The sequence below is a fragment of the Bos mutus genome, chromosome 6, assembly GCF_027580195.1.
Source record: "Bos mutus isolate GX-2022 chromosome 6, NWIPB_WYAK_1.1, whole genome shotgun sequence".
NCBI lineage: Eukaryota > Metazoa > Chordata > Mammalia > Artiodactyla > Bovidae > Bos > Bos mutus.
In genome coordinates, this window is record NC_091622.1 from 43,399,112 (window position 1) to 43,415,450 (window position 16,339).

The following is a 16,339-nucleotide window of genomic DNA, read 5'->3' on the forward strand; positions in this document are numbered from 1 at the left end:
ACACTGCCAGAAACTCAAAGTATACCAAGGGAAACTACATACTTCCATGGTTTCATTTATAATTTCATCACTGAACACTCCACAGTCATTTATTTCTCTCCTTGACATCTTCCTCAACTTTAGTCATAAATCTATAATTGCCTACTGGACATTTCTACCTCATAAGAGGTTCCTTGTCTCAAAATTCAAACTAAGGATTTTTCTTGGGGGAAAAAAAAAAAAACTTGTTGTTTCTCTTGACTTTCTGGGTTTGTATAATAATTCTACAGATCCTTAACTCTGGAACTACCCTGAATCCTCTTTACCTGGCCAGTCACTAAGTAGGGTCTTATTTGTAGCATATCTCAAACACATTCATTTCTTAAGACCAAGGGTACTTTCTAGGGCAATCTTCTTTCCAACAGGGGCTCTTGCAAATATAAATTGAACTCATTTTCCCACCTGCTACACTCATTCCCACCAACACATCCTTGGAAAGCTGATTTTCAGTTATTTATTGCACAAACATTTTTGAACACCTACTATATGTCAGGGTCATGCTAGGTGTTGGAGACACAAAGAGAAATAAGACAAAATTCTGCCCCTTTGAGAACCCATCAATGGAAGGAAAGAACCTGTAAACAACATGTTATAAAAGATAATATTTGTTTATTTCAGCACTCTGTAAAAAGAAAACAACAACAACAACAACAAAAAACCACCTCAAGATCTTCCAAACTGGAGCTTATACACCTTGTTGATAGGGCAATGAACTATATTCTTGTGCACCTGGGTAACCAATGCCAATGCTGGGCATCCAATATAATAAGTCATTGATTACTTGCTGAGTAATTCACTGATCTGCGTTTTTTTGCATAAAATATATATTGTGTAGATTATTTTCCTTTTCTTCTTTAAGCACTTCATGTTGTCCAATCTGACCTGCTTCTTAAGTCATTTTTTAACTTCTATACACTATGACATTAACAATATCAGCTCAATTATCCCACACAGATTCTATTACAAAATGCACCTAAGCTGCTGACATCTAATGAAGCCAGCAGTGCCCATACTTCCTTTCTCGCTAGCACCGAACTCCAGTTAATTGACCTGACAAAATTACAAGAATCACAGAATAAGACAGCTAATCAGAAAATCAAATTGTATTACTAGAGAAATTAGGCAGGCCTTTCTCACGTATACATTCTATTTTATATAAAAATTGTTTTCCCTCATTACTGATGAGTCTCCATCCAGGAGGAAAACTATGAACCTCTTTCTCTTTTGGATTCAAGAAGCCAAGAAGAGCAATATATGCTCATGGTAGAGTTTATTCGGCATTTTTAACACTTGTTTCCATTTCCTTAATGCCCCTGGACTTGACGTTGTGAGTTAAGTGGTTTGAGACACGCAGGGTAGAGTGACAGTTCTATGAGTCTTTAGACTGTAGTGCAGGAGGTAAATTCTAACCAGAAGGCGTGACATGTGAACTTCAAAAAGGCACCACTTCTTTCCATAAATTGATCAATTCTTTAGAATCCAAATTGCTCAGTTGAGTAGAAAGACTTTATTGAGCATCCCCCTCACCCTCAACTCTTCTGGCCTCTGTCCACGCAACCTTAATAAAGATCATGAAATAATCTGCCCCTATTTTCTGTGGGGATCATTATCTGGTATCCAAAGATGCCAATCTCTCCCTTTTAATTTTAACTTAGATTCCCTCATGTACCAAAAACCAAATTCAGGTTATTGAACTATTCTGAATAAAACTTATATTTAAATGAAACATATTACTTAAAATCATCTCAAAATCATGAGATTTACATTAATATAAATATCTCCATATTATCTAATAAATATAGTCTTTGAAAATGTCTCAAACATACCAGACATGCTTATACACACACACACACGCACATACACACAACCACACACACACACACAGTTTAAATAAATAAATTGGACATTTTTTCCAGATAACCCAGCTTCCATAAAGGCTTATTTCACTGAAGTTCAAAAAGAACTTAGGCAAAAATAGTTAAGCATGTTTACCAATAAATGAGCAGTTTTGTTTACTCCGATTTACATTTTGTGTTTGACTTCCCAGCAATACTACAAGCCCCTATTTGCTTTCAATCACACAATACAATAGCATCTTAGTTCTATCCCTAATGTAAACAAACCATGATAATTCCAACCAAGTCAAAATGACAAAGAACACTTAAATTAACTACTTTTCTCCAATTTCTTTAATAAGCCTGGGTGAATGTACACCAAATACAATGGCAGAAATACTGGAGCTTGATAATGTCATAATTAATTTACAAGACATGATTAAACCACCAGCTATTTAAATTTTCCTCTCTTCTGAAACCACAATGGGAGGGAAGAGTTTGTGGAATGGAAGACTGGCATTGTGTATTTGTGTGTGTATGTGTGTGTGTGTGTGTGTGTTGAGGTATGCTGAGTGAGTAGGCTAGTCTTAAATCAGTATGGAAAAGTGGGACTGTAATCACTATAGTCAATGTCCATTAGAAATAATTATTAAACATTTTCATTTTCTTACCATCCGTGTATATGTGTTACTCAGAGAGGTGCTCTAAGACTGCTTTGATAGAGTTGTTCTTGAATTAAGAAAGAAAAGAATGCTGTGATTTCAAATTCTGTTTTTTTTCATCAGAGCAGACTAGGAAGAAGATTTAATGACACTTTTGTGTTGAAGCTCAACAGATTATTTGAACATGTAAAGTTGAGTGGACATTATACCTTATTCTGACAATTTCAATTACTTTGACGTGAGTTTCAACAACTGAATACCCAGAGAAGGCAATGCATGTGACAAAAAGAACTCTGTTAAACAATTAATGTTGCTTTCCATTATTGCTTCAGTATAGAGCTGCCTAGTGGCTCAGCGGTAAAGAATCTGCCTGCAATGATTCAATCTATGGATAGGGAAGATCCCCTGGAAGAGGGAATAGCAACCCACTACAGTATTCTTGCCTGGAGAATCCCATGGACAGAGGAGCCTGGTGGGCTACCGTCCATGAGCTCATGAAGAGTCGGACACAACTGAGGGACTAACACTTCCACTTCCACTGTTTTTATAAAAAAAAATATACGGATTAGTTCCACATAACTAAAGGCAAGAAAAGCAAAGAGGAGAAAAAGAGAGAGCAGATCACCAACTGGGTGGTGATCTACAGTTGCACAAACAGCTCAGTCTCAGTGCAGGGCAGAAAGGCAGACATAAAAATGGGAAATAGGCAAGTGTGAGGCAATCAAGCCACAATGAAGAGTCAGACACGAGTAAGTGCACACACACACACACCCAAATCTGAAACAATGCTGTGTCATTAATAAATGGTTGTTCAGAGCAGTCAATTAAGCCAGAAAGTTCATTTCTTCTCTTTGGGATTGCGGGCCCCTATATGAATTGCACTAAGTGTGATATAATTCAAAAGGTACGGTTGAAGAAAGGTAGATTCTGCCCCCTTGCATGTCCCAAGTCACCTCAAGATTGAAATCTGGGATCCAGTATATAATATCTAGGTCTTGTTCTTTTGTGAGCCGTTGGCAAAAGGATCTTTCAACCAGTTATACATGGTGGGGCAGACAATGCATTCAACTCACCCAACTGCACACAGAGTGAATAAATCCACTAAATTAAGGAGGAGATGAGGGACTCTGAGATCCTGACACCTGAAGGGAGAAACACAGAGTGAAAACTGCATGAGGTATCCTGAATATTTTTAATGCAGGCTATTTTGGAAGGACCATGCCCTGCTTAGGATAGTAATTTTTTCCACATCTTGTAGAATTGCAATTACACTCTGCGTCCCCAGATTCTCACACTTGCTTGATCTCTGTTTGATAAAAATAGTTTAATAGCCATTTAATCACAGCTTCATTATCTTAACACTCTTAATGTGAATTAGGCCAGGAGAATTCACTCTTCCTTATTATTTAAATCATCAATAAGAAGGAAACAGTGGTGTCTTCTTATCATTCACTAATCAGTTTCGGTTCCTTAGGCACTACTGTTTACCCCAAGATCAATCTGTATGAAAGGTCACTTAACCTCTCTGAACCTCCACTTTTTTACTATATAAAATTTTGGGTTATTATCTGGCAAATTTCTATTACAGAATTTTCTGCACTCATGAGAAAAAAACACAAACAGTTGATAGAAGTCTTAGAATTCTTAAAGAAGTTGCTCAATAAACATCTCTGGTGTATATGCCCATCATCTTGATTAGCCATATTTGAACTCCATTCTTTGAGCACAATCTACAGCCGAATCTCAGCACTGGGCCACCTTCCTCCCGAATTCCCAGCAAGATTTAGGTTTCCTTCCTGCCCCATACTGCTGATTTGGAAGCAGCTAATGAAGACAAAATTAACTCCTACTTTAAGTGAGGCCTAATTAAGAAGGGAAATCGGCTAGAGTAACATCTGGTAATGTGTTCTGAAGCCAAATATAAATTACATTTTTGGATTATCCACTATTTTGGATTATTTGTTCCACTAGACACTACCAGGAGTTGAAATAATTACATAAGAAAGTGAATTTTATGATAGATTCAGGGGCTTAAATAAGGAATACAACTGACCATAGGAGTCCCCTTCCTGAATCACCATACATAAAGTTCTGTACCTCTGTTTCACGCACAAAAAGACAAAACATTTAAATGTAACAAAGTCGGTTTTGATGTATAAAGTTTGATTCAAGATTTGCAAGAAGCTGAATTCAAAATAAAGAAAAGAGTTTTTATGAAATAAAAAATAACAATTCAGATTAAACCCCTGAAATAGAATTTGAAGTTTTCAATTTTTTAAAAGACCACTTTACACTGGACAGATATTACTTCACTAATTGTTTATTGCACATGTCTGCTCTGAGTGGTCTGAGTCTTTGCTAAAAAGGTTGTTAAATCCCACTTTTTTTTTTGCTTCATTCATTTTTTTTTTAATAAGGATAATTGCATTACAGTATTGTGTTGATTTCTACCAAACATTAACATGAGTCAGCCATAGGGAAAACCCACTTTCAAACAACTCTTTTTCCCCTCTTTTTTCTCTTTCTCTCCTCGAGTGCTCTACATTCCATGGTGATTTTTATTGCTTCTTTTACATCCAGGCATGGGTACTAACAGCATGTCTGCCCACCTTCTCACACTCCAAATTGGGCAGAATCCCCACATGGCATTTCTTATAGGTTGCTAACTGCTACCCTGTTGGATAGGAAGAGCCTCTAAAATAATCCACTAGATTTGGTTTAGCATATGGAATAAAGGATTTTGAAAATGGGATGGTCACTTGAAGGCAAGAAGAAAAAAAAAAAACCCTTAATCTCAAGTGTGTATGTCTAACAGAAATATAATCAAGACAGTAAAGACCATCTTACATCACATCACATATTTCTTATAAAAAGTAACATTGAATCTGTTCATTTCTTACAAATGCCCTGTGCCCTGAGAGTTAGCTTCTTCCTCTACTTTATTACCAGGAGAGATACAATGCATACATTAGGTGCCAATATGTTTTCCCTGTCAGATGCTAAAGTTGCTGGTTGAATGATAATAGTAGCTAATAGAACACAAATTTTAATTTCACTGTCTGGGAAACTCCCCATGGACCTACAGGTTACTTAAAATAGTGTGTCTGTAAATGTGTTTATACATACCACACCCCCAAACCATAGAAGTTTTCATCTCAAGGACATAGTTACAACAGAATCTATGTGTACATGCATCTCAACCACTTGCGTGCATTCTACATATTCAACTGTTAACCGTAAGTGCGTAATCAAGGCTTGTGTTCTTCCTCCAAGTTAGACACTCTAACTAAAGAAAGCAATGAACAAAAACTGAAGTTAATTCCTATAAAAATAAAATAAGAATCAAGCTGAAATAAATACAAGCAAAACTGAAGGATTCCTTCCATAGACATATTTACACCTGTGGGAGTCCATTTAATTCCTGCTAATACTTACACTTCTATTTAAGCAGGCATAAAATGTAGGTTGACATCTGTACTTAGGCTCTATCTAACATTAGCTTATATCACATACTCATGAGTTAATAAGCATACCCTGAGCATATGGAGTTCATTATTCTGAAGAGGTCACATGAGCCAAAAGTGTAAATACAGAAGTTCAAGAGAAAGGCCTAAGAAAATCCTGTTTGATGCACTCAAAATGAGCTGATTACAGATTGGGTGGGGAGGGGGTGTTTTACATCTATTTCTCACAGTATAAAGAAGAAGTAGCTGGGTGGTGCCATTGAGCAGGAGGTCTAATCGATTGAAAAAGAGCTGCTAAGGCATTCCATTTGTCCTCAAATTTAAACCAATAGAGAAACTGGGCAGATTTAAAAGAACACCAGATTAGAAGTCATAAGAATGGATCCTAGTCCCATTGTATCCTTAGTGAGCTGTGTGGCTTCAAGTCAAACAACTCAGTTCTGGCTACCCTGCATGTGCTAGTTCCTGTTTTCACCCTTGCCACTGCCACTCCATCCCAATAGTTCATTCTCAACCCAGAAGACAGTGATCCTAATAAAACCTAAGTCTTCTCTTGACCCAGTTTTGACCAAGCCCTCCAAGGCTTCTCACGACTCTAAGAAAAAGAGTTGAAGTTTTAAGAGTGACTTACTAGCCTAAAATCACCATATAATTTATCATATAAGCCAGAACACTTTTGAGAGTGAGTGGGTGCCATCAACAACCAATCACCAGACTATTGCAGGCTAACTAAAATGCATGGTTGGTTACCCTATATTAGATCTACATCATCTGACACTCTCAATACCCCTCATCGATCAGGCTGACTCCTTTCCAAACACTCTGAATTCCTTGCTTAGACCACAAAAATGCCAGGCATTCCCTTGCCAAAAGCTCTGCACCTGCCATTTCCCCTTTCTAGAAGGCTCTTCTGCCAGATGGCCACATGCATTGGCCCCCTTTATCCCCTTCAGTTCAGTTCAGTTCAGTCAGTCGTGTCTGACTCTTTGAGACCCCATGAATCGCAGCACGCCAGGCCTCCCTGTCCATTACCAACTCCCTGAGTTCACTGAGACTCACGTCCATCAAGTCAGTGATGCCATCCAGCTATCTCATCCTCTGTCGTCCCCTTCTCCTCCTGCCCCCAATCCCTCCCAGCACCAGAGTCTTTTCCACTGAGTCAACTCTTCGCATGAGGTGGCCAAAGTACTGGAGTTTCAGCTTTAGCATCATTCCTTCCAAAGAAATCCCAGGGCTGATTTCCTTCAGAATGGACTTTATCCCCTTAATTATACTCAAATGTCACCCTCCCAACCAGTCCAAACACATTCTATCCACCTCCCCATTTTTTTTTATTGAAACTTACTTCTATAACTCAATATATATTTTAATAACTACTCTTTATGGTCTATTTAAAATAGAAGCCCTGAAAGGTCTATCTGATTGCAACTGACATGTGGCATATAGTAGATGCTTAATAAAAATGAAATGAGCAACAACTAAAAATCTCTAACCAGTCCTAAGACTATAATGTGACTTTTTATCCTCCTTTTGTTTTGCCATTGTTGTATCCTCTGTAATTCCTACCTCTTTTCATTCCCAGAATATTTGTCTTATTAATAATGCTTATCTAAATCTTTATTTGAAATTAGCTTCCATTTATTTCTCATGCATTTTTTTTAGATCAATATTTTGTAAAGGAAAGTGTTGAGATGGGTCTTGAAAATGTAGAAATTTAATCTCACCAATTCTGGTGTTTGGAAAGATACTGGAATGCATTATTAAACAATTAATCTGCACATATCTCAAAAGATGCAGGAGAAAAATCATGCCAGTCCAACTATCTATTCATGCAGGAAGCATCAGGCTCACTAATCAGGAGAAAACAGATAATATAATCTATCTGGACGACAGTGAGTTTCTTTATTCTATACCTTATAACATACTCATCTGGGAATATATATTTAACCAGAGGGTTTTTCAAACTGTGTTCCACGGAACCCTTGATATGCATACAGTTACTGCAAGAATTGATTGTAAATATCATAGTGTATGATATATTCTACATAACTGATGTCATATGCAAATATAACTAATTCACTTTCAGAAAGCAATATGCACACTTAATTGTGCTATTTATCTTATCATAAACACAGTGAAGACCACCACTGACTTAACCTGCCAAGTTGAATCATTTGGTGTTGGTCTCAAGATTTAAAAATATCTTCAGATGTGCATGTGAGCACAACTTTACAATCTTTACATCTTTACAAAACCTTTACAAATATTCCTTTCTGTGAAGTAGGGTTTTCTCAATCCTCATCAATCAAAAAAATGTACAAAATAATCAGTTGCCAAGATTGCCATAAAAGCCTTATCTTCTACCCCAACTTCACTTTTTAATGTTCATTTAAATAGTGTCAAAAATATTATGACATATACATATTATTTTGATTTTTAAAAATAGTAAACACCAGCTGACCTTTACTGAGTGCTTTCCATGTTCCTGGGGCTGAGTTAAATTTTTTATGCTTATTATTTCATTTAAATCAATATTAACCCTATTAGTAGCCCAACGCTCACATGACTAAAGAGAAGCAGATGTGTACATCAAACCAGATATATCTAATAAAAGCTGGTTCTCCCTCTCTTCTTTATATGTTGGAATTTTATGGAAGAAATTATTAGAACAAAAATGAACATGGGCATGGGCTAATCTAATCTACACTCACATTAGGGGATATAAAATGAGTTGAAAAGACATATCAGTTAATTATCAACAGTTAAGAACTAAGATGAAGAAATGCAGCTACATCCCATGAAGAGAGTGGCCTTCCATGCAGAAAGAGGTTTCGCTGTGATTGCTTGTTACTATCTATTGCTCAGCCAATGTTACTGACTATCTTTTGTCCTACTGGGTGCGATTTGCTCTTCTATTAGAATGGTCTCCCCTTTACCCTTCATTTTTTTCATATCTCTGTTTCCCACCTCAAAGCCTATTATAAATGGTCCCTCTTTCAGTTAAGTTCAGTTCAGTTGCTCAGTCGTGTCTGACTCTTTGCAATCCCATGGACCACAGCACGCCAGGCCTCCCTGTCCATCACCAACTCCTAGAGTTTACCCAAACTCATGTCCATCGAGTCGGTGATGCCATCCAACCATCTCATTCCTCTGTCGTCCCCTTCTCCTCCTGCCTTCAGTCTTTCCTAGCATCAGTGTCTTTTCAAATAAGTCAGCTCTTCACATCAGGTGGCCAAAGTATTGGAGTTTCAGCTTCAACATCAGTCCTTTCAGTAAACACTCAGGACTGATCTCCTTTAGGATGGACTGGTTGGATCTCCTTGCAGTCCAAGGGATTCTCAAGAGTCTTCTCCAACACCACAGTTCAAAAGCATCAATTCTTTGGTGCTCAGCTTTCTTATAGCCCAACTCTCACATCCATACATGACTACTGGCAAAACCATAGCTTTGACTAGATGGACCTTTGTTGGCAAAGTAATGTCTCTGCTTTTGAATATGCTGTCTCAGTTGGTCATAATTTCCTTCCAAGAAGTAAGCGTCTTTTAATTTCATGGCTACAGTCACCATCTGCAGTGATTTTGGAGCCCAAAAAGTAAAGTCAGCCACTGTTTCCACTGTTTCCCCATCTATTTGCCATGAAGTGATGGGACCGGATGCCATGATCTTAGTTTTCTGAATGTTGAGTTTTAAGCCAACTTTTTCACTCTCCTTTCACTTTCATCAAGAGGCTCTTTAGTTCTTCTTCACTTTCTGTCCCTCTTTAATAAAAAGTTTTTCAACAACTCCAACTGATACTGGTATATTCAAGCCTTTATAAAAAAAGCTGGGTCCCTGGATAGAGATACAGATTTCTGGATCCCATTAGATACCACCAAATCAGAATATCTAGATTAGAGTTTCTCAGCTTCAGCACTATTGGATCAGACCATTCTTTGCTCTAGGGGGCTGCCCTGTGTGTTGTAGGTTGTTTCACAGCTTCCCTGACCACTACTTATTAGATGACAGTAATGCTTCTCCAATCATGACAACCAAAACTGTTACCAGATTTTGCCAAATATGTGCTGGGAGGTAAAACTTCCCCAGTTGAGAACAATTTCCCTAGAGGAACCATCCAGGATTCTGACTTTTGATAACCATTCCAAGTGATTCTGATAATTATGCAGTTTGGGGTAAGTTGCTATTTTGTGCCTATTGAGAAGTGCATAAATCAAGTTATACTTTACAATTCTATGAATGCTAGATTTATCACTTCTTGCTAAGTTGCTTCAGTTGTGTCCGACTCTTTGTGACCCTGTGGACTGTAGCCCACAAGGCTTTGCTTTCCATGGGATTTTATACGCAAGAATACTCGAGTGGGTTGCCACTTCCTCCTCCAGGGGATCTTCCCAACCCAGGGATGGAACCCAGGTCTCCTGTGTCTCCTGCATTGACAGGTGGATTCTTTATTACTAGCACCACCTGGGAAGCCCCAGATTTATAACTTCTAACACATGCAATTCTGGCAGCTTTTTAAAGTTATTAATAACATATTTTTAATTTATTCTATGTGAATTCTTATTTCCAATATCTTACATTAATGTCCCTAGACATTTTACAGTCTATGCTTCCTTGTTGATAACAGCTCATTGGTTATTTATGCCCTGAATTTCTTTTTGATTAGTCCTATGGCATTTTACTCTTTTTATTGCCAATCACTCCCTTCTTTTTTCAGAATTTTCTGACCACCATCATTATAATAAAGTTCACTTTCGTTTTGTCGTCTGTTTGATTACATAGACTAGATGCCAAATGATTCTTGAAGATTCTCCTCTATACACTTTCACATACTTCTTAAACACGTCTAGACTTAAGATTTTTTCAAGATCAAAAGCATAAAAACCTTATAAGATTTTCCTGTTCTTATGAAAGGGGCAGTGAGGCAAAATATAAATTTTGACATGAGACTGCCTGAGTTGGGATCCTAAATTCATCCTTATGAGGTATGTGACCTTCAGCAAGTTACTTAACCTCTCTGTATCTCGAATTTCATGTCTGAAAAGCACATTTTAATAATAAACTTGCACTGTAAGGTTACTTTGAGATTCAGCTCTGTTAATCCATGCATATTGTATAGAATAGTGCCTAGTATGTAGTAAGGACTTATGTTTGTTATTGTTAATATTATCATTATTATTGTCCTCATGCACTAGATTGAGTTCAAAATAAATGAAACAAAGTATTAGCTTGTTGAAAATTAATACAGAGGGAACACTTAAAGTTGACTTTGAGGCAGGGATAGGGTATAAACAAATGAAGGGGAGAGGGAAGAACATTCTACTCAATAGACTGACATAACATAGAGATTTAAAATGTGACATTGAAATTATTAAAGACATGAATGCTCAGAAATCCTTACAATTTTACAAAGGATATTGCCTACTTGTTACTTCTTAAGGCTGATATGTCTGAATTAACAGGCATGGTTTGACATAATCCCTGAATGCTTGCATGTTCATTACATGAAGTGATCTCCTAAAATCTACCCCAAGCTGAACTTTGATATCTACACTTGACTCACCCTACACTCATGCAGACACATGCAAAAACACCATATGTATATGCATGTTTACAAATAGATTTTTTATTACTTATGCATATATTAAGTGACTCCTACAGGCTATAATCTTTGTTCTAGGAACTTACATTTTAGTTTGGTAGAGAGAGGATGGCAGACTTTCCAAAGATTAGGTAGCCTATATATACATATATGTTACATGCAAAGAACATAGAGTATATATACATATATACACAGAGAGTACATATGTACGTATATATATGGAGAGAATATATTTGGTTCATTTATATGTATATATCCAGGAGTTGGTGATGGACAGGGAGGCCTGGCGTGCTGCAATTCATGGGGTCGCAAAGAGTCAGACACGACTGAGCAACTGAACTGAACTGAACTGATACATTATACATGCATACATAGAAGGAGACAAAATATATACATTATTTGTTATATATAAATACATAGAAGGAAACAAAATATTTGGAGTATAAAGATAGACAGAGAAAGGAGTATAGAAATAGATAGATAGTACAAATGCATATATATGTACCTTATCATGTGAGAGAGAGAGAAAGGGAAAGCATTTGAAGGAGCAAGCCATAATAGCTGAGAAAGAAATATTTTAGGCAAAGAACAGAGTAGGTACAAAGGTCCTGAGGTGTAAACTTACAGTGAGTGAGACATTAATTGTTTCACGGTTTACATATTGGTAGAAGGGGGAGGGAGGTAATATTGAAAATATTTAACAGACATTCCACATGAGCATCGATCAATCAGAATAGCAGCACTAGGACTTCAGAAAGGAGTCCTACTCTAAATGACTCATAAAGTTTTATCTGGCCAAAACAATGTATTTTAGACTGACTGTAAGAAACACTTATAATAATTTTCCATTACAACTCCTAAATTCTAAGATGGTACATTTTGTGCCCAAAGAAGTGCTTAGAAGGCACCATTACAGAGGCCAGCGCTATTTGCTCCTAAAGACTTAGCACCATGAGGTATGTGTGCAAACCGTGCAGCTGCAGATGTCTCACACCTGGATCTATATGGTATATTAAGACTGGGGACGCCAAGATGCAGACGATGTCAAATGATCTGATTACTGCAATATTCTGGCAATAGCATTAAAAAGAGAGAAAATTGTCTCAAGGTGGTTGGAAGCTAATCAGCAGCAAGTCTGTCCTCTCTGTGGGGCCGTCTAGGGTGAAGGAAATCAAAGTGAGGTTCCTGACTCTCTGTGGCTCCTGGCCTGTCCCCAAGAGAATAGGAGCCACTTAGAGCCTGGGATTGGGCCTGAGACTCCTTGAGCACCTTTCATTCTCCATTAAAATGCTCTGCACAGAGTAGTGGGTTGTCAATAAATACTTGCAGAATAAATACGATATGAGAAGCTCATCTTTTCAATGACTTTGACGCTAAGTATTCTCCCTGGCTTTGGGTTTCCAAAGCATCTGAGTAAGTCTGCAATTTCCTAGGATTTAGAGTCTGAACTTCTAATACCAGACTGAGTACAACACTTATGAAAAATCTTTAAATACTTTATATTGAATTCCTTCTAGATACAGAATCACTCGTGATCATCAGTGATTTATACACACCATGATGAGCATGCACAGTAGGGTAGCCTAAGACATCTGGTTAGACAAAGTGGTTAATAACACCAAAGGCAGCATTTTCGAAAGTGACCTTGATAACTGGATTTTTAAAAGTGTATGTGTCTTTAACAACATGGGAGATGACAAAAAGTACAAACCAAACTGGATACAAATTCAAGAGTTACAGAAAGGAGAAAACAAGTATTTAATGATAGCCTCACTTAATGACAGAACATACTAACAGAAATACCAAATTGTAAGAGTTTAAAAGAGTCAACTCACCCAACAACATGATTCTGCAGATTAGAAGACTGACCCCCCAAACGGTTAAACAGACTTTCTCAAGGCCAACTAGTAACTGATCTAAATCTATATTTTTGGGGGGCCTAAGTAAATAAATGAAGTCACTCAGTTGTGTCCGACTCTTTGCGACCCCATGGACTGTAGCCTACCAGGTTCCTCTGTCCATGCGGTTTTCCAGGCAAGAGTACTACAGTGGGTTGCCATTTCATTCTCCAGGGGATCTTCCTGACTCAGGGATTGAACCCGGGTATCTCCCGCATTGCAGGCGGACGCTTTACCCTCTGAGCCACCAGGGAAACCCATGGGGGCCTATGGTTTCCTTATTTTTTCTACCATACTATATCATTTCCCAGGAGGATTGGAGAAAATAATAGCAAAGAATCTTTTTCGTACACTTGCCCTTTATTCTTTAGGCCTCAACATTGTTTAAAATACTGTAAATGGAAAGTTTCCAGTTCAGTCCTCCATAGAAATGCTGGACTACAATTAAGTTCCATGTCTGCACTTTTAAACAGATCATAAGTTTCTTGGGAATACGAATCATGATGTGTGTGTCAAACTGTCAGAAAACGTTAACAGATATTTATTGAGTATCTACTATGTGCCAGGTATTCTTGATGCTGGGAATATGAACAAAATAATTAAAAACGAACAAAGTAACTAAATGTCCCTGCCCTCACAGAGCTTATTCTAGCAAGGGGATACAGATGATTAACAACTTAAATTCCTGTAAATTATAAAATAAACAATTGTGAGGAATGAAAGAATGGATACAGCAATAAGAATTCCACTTATTAGAGAAAAGCCAAATATTTAAAAAATTAGATTTATTTACCAAACAGGGCATGACATTTTCTTATAAAAGATTTCATACTGGGATAATGTAAAAATACTTAAACTGCTGAAAATATAAACCTTAGTATAAAAGCCTGACTGAAAGAAAAGTTTCTTACTGACTGTCTTCTACACAAAGTAAAAGATATCTGTGACTCTCAAATTTGGCTGTATATTTGAATCACAGGAGCTATATATATATATACACATATGTATATATATTTGACCTTCCCTGCCCCTCACCAGAGCAATCAGTATCTTTGGAAGTAGGATTCAGTATTTTTTTCAAAAGCTCCTGTGGCTGGATTCTAATAGGAGACAGGACTTAGTGGTAAAGCCTCTGTTATTGCTGTTCAGTCTTAAGTTGTGTCTGACTCTTAGAGACCTCATGGACTGCAGCTCGCCAGGCTTCCCTGTCCTTTACTATCTCCCGGAGTTTGCTTATTCTCATGTCCATTGTGCAGATGATGCCATCCAACCATATCATCCTCTGTCACTCCCTTCTCCTCCTTCCCTCAATCTTTCCCAGCATCAGGGTCTTTTCCAATGAGTTGGCTCTTCGTATCAGGTGGCCAAAGTATTGGCGTTTCAGCTTCAGCCTCAGTCCTTCCAATGAGTATTCAGGGTTGATTTCCTTTAGGATTGACTGGTTGGATCTCCTTGCTGTCCAAGGGACTCTCAAGAGTCTTCCAGCATCACAATTCAAAGGCATCAATTCTTTGGCACTCAGCCTTCTTTATGGTCCAACTCTCACATCCATACATGACTACTGGAAAAACCATAGCTTTGACTATAAGGACCTTGGTGAGTAAAGTGATGTCTCTGTTTTTAAATATGCTATCTACGTTTGTCATACTTTTCCTTCCAAGGAACAAGTGTCTTTTAATTTCATGGCTGCAGTCACTGTCTGCAGTTATTTTGGAGCCAGAGAAGATAAAATTTACCACTGTTTCCACTTTTTCCCCATCTATTTGCCATGAAGTGATGGGAATGAATGCCATGATCTTAGCTTTTTGAATTTTGAGTTTTGAGCCAGTTTTTTTTTTTTTTTTTTAACATTCCTCTTTCACCTTCATCAGGAGGCTGTTTAGTTCCTCTTCACTTTCTGCCATTAGAGTGGTATCATTTGTATATCTGAAGTTGTTGATATTTCTCCCAGCAATCTTGATTCCAGCTTGTGCTTCATCCAGCCCGCCATTTTGCATGATATACTCTGCATATAAGTTAAATAAGCAGGGCAACAATATACAGCCTTGACGTACTCCATTCCAAATTTTGAACTAGACATGTCCAGTTCTAATAGTTGCTTCTTGACCTGCATACAAGTTTCTCTGGGAACAAGTAATATGGTCTGGTATTCTCATCTCTAAGAATTTTTCAAAATTGGTTGTGATCCACATAGTCAAAGGCTGTAGCATAGTCAAAGGGGCAGAAGTAGTCTTTTTTTAGAATTCCCTTGCTTTTTCTATGATCCAATGGATGTTGGCGATTTGATCTCTGGTCCCTCTGCCTTTTCTAAGTTTAGCTTGTACATCTGGAAGTTCTTGGTTCACATACTGCTGAATCCTAGCTTGACAGATTTTGAGCATGACCTTGCTAGCATGTGAAATGAGTGCAATTATACATTAGTTTGAACATTCTTTCACATTGCCCTTCTTCAGGATTGGAATGAAACTGTCCTTTTCCAGGCCTATGACCACTGCTGAATTTTCCAAATTTGCTGACATATTGAGTGCAAAACTTTAACAGCATCATTTTAGGATTTGAAATAATTCAGCTGGAATTCCGTCATCTCCCCTAGTTTTCTTTGTAGTAATGCTTTCTAAGATCCACTTGATGTCACACTCCAGGATGCCTGGATCTAGGTGAGTGATCACACCATTGTGGTTATCCAGGTCATTAAGACCATTTTTGTACAGTTCTTATGTGTATTCTTGCCATTTCTTTTTTAATCTCTTCTGCTTCTGTTAAGTCTTTATGCCCATCCTTGGATGAAACGTTCCCTTGGTATCTCCGATTTTCTTGAAGAGATCCCTAGTTTTTCCCATTCTAT

General features: G+C 37.6%; 1 protein-coding gene across 5 annotated transcripts in view; it reads right to left on the reverse strand.

The window, feature by feature from the left end:
- PPARGC1A (PPARG coactivator 1 alpha) overlaps positions 1-16,339 on the reverse strand; it is a 326,216-nt gene that overhangs the window by 40,446 nt on the left and 269,431 nt on the right. The window lies entirely within an intron of this gene.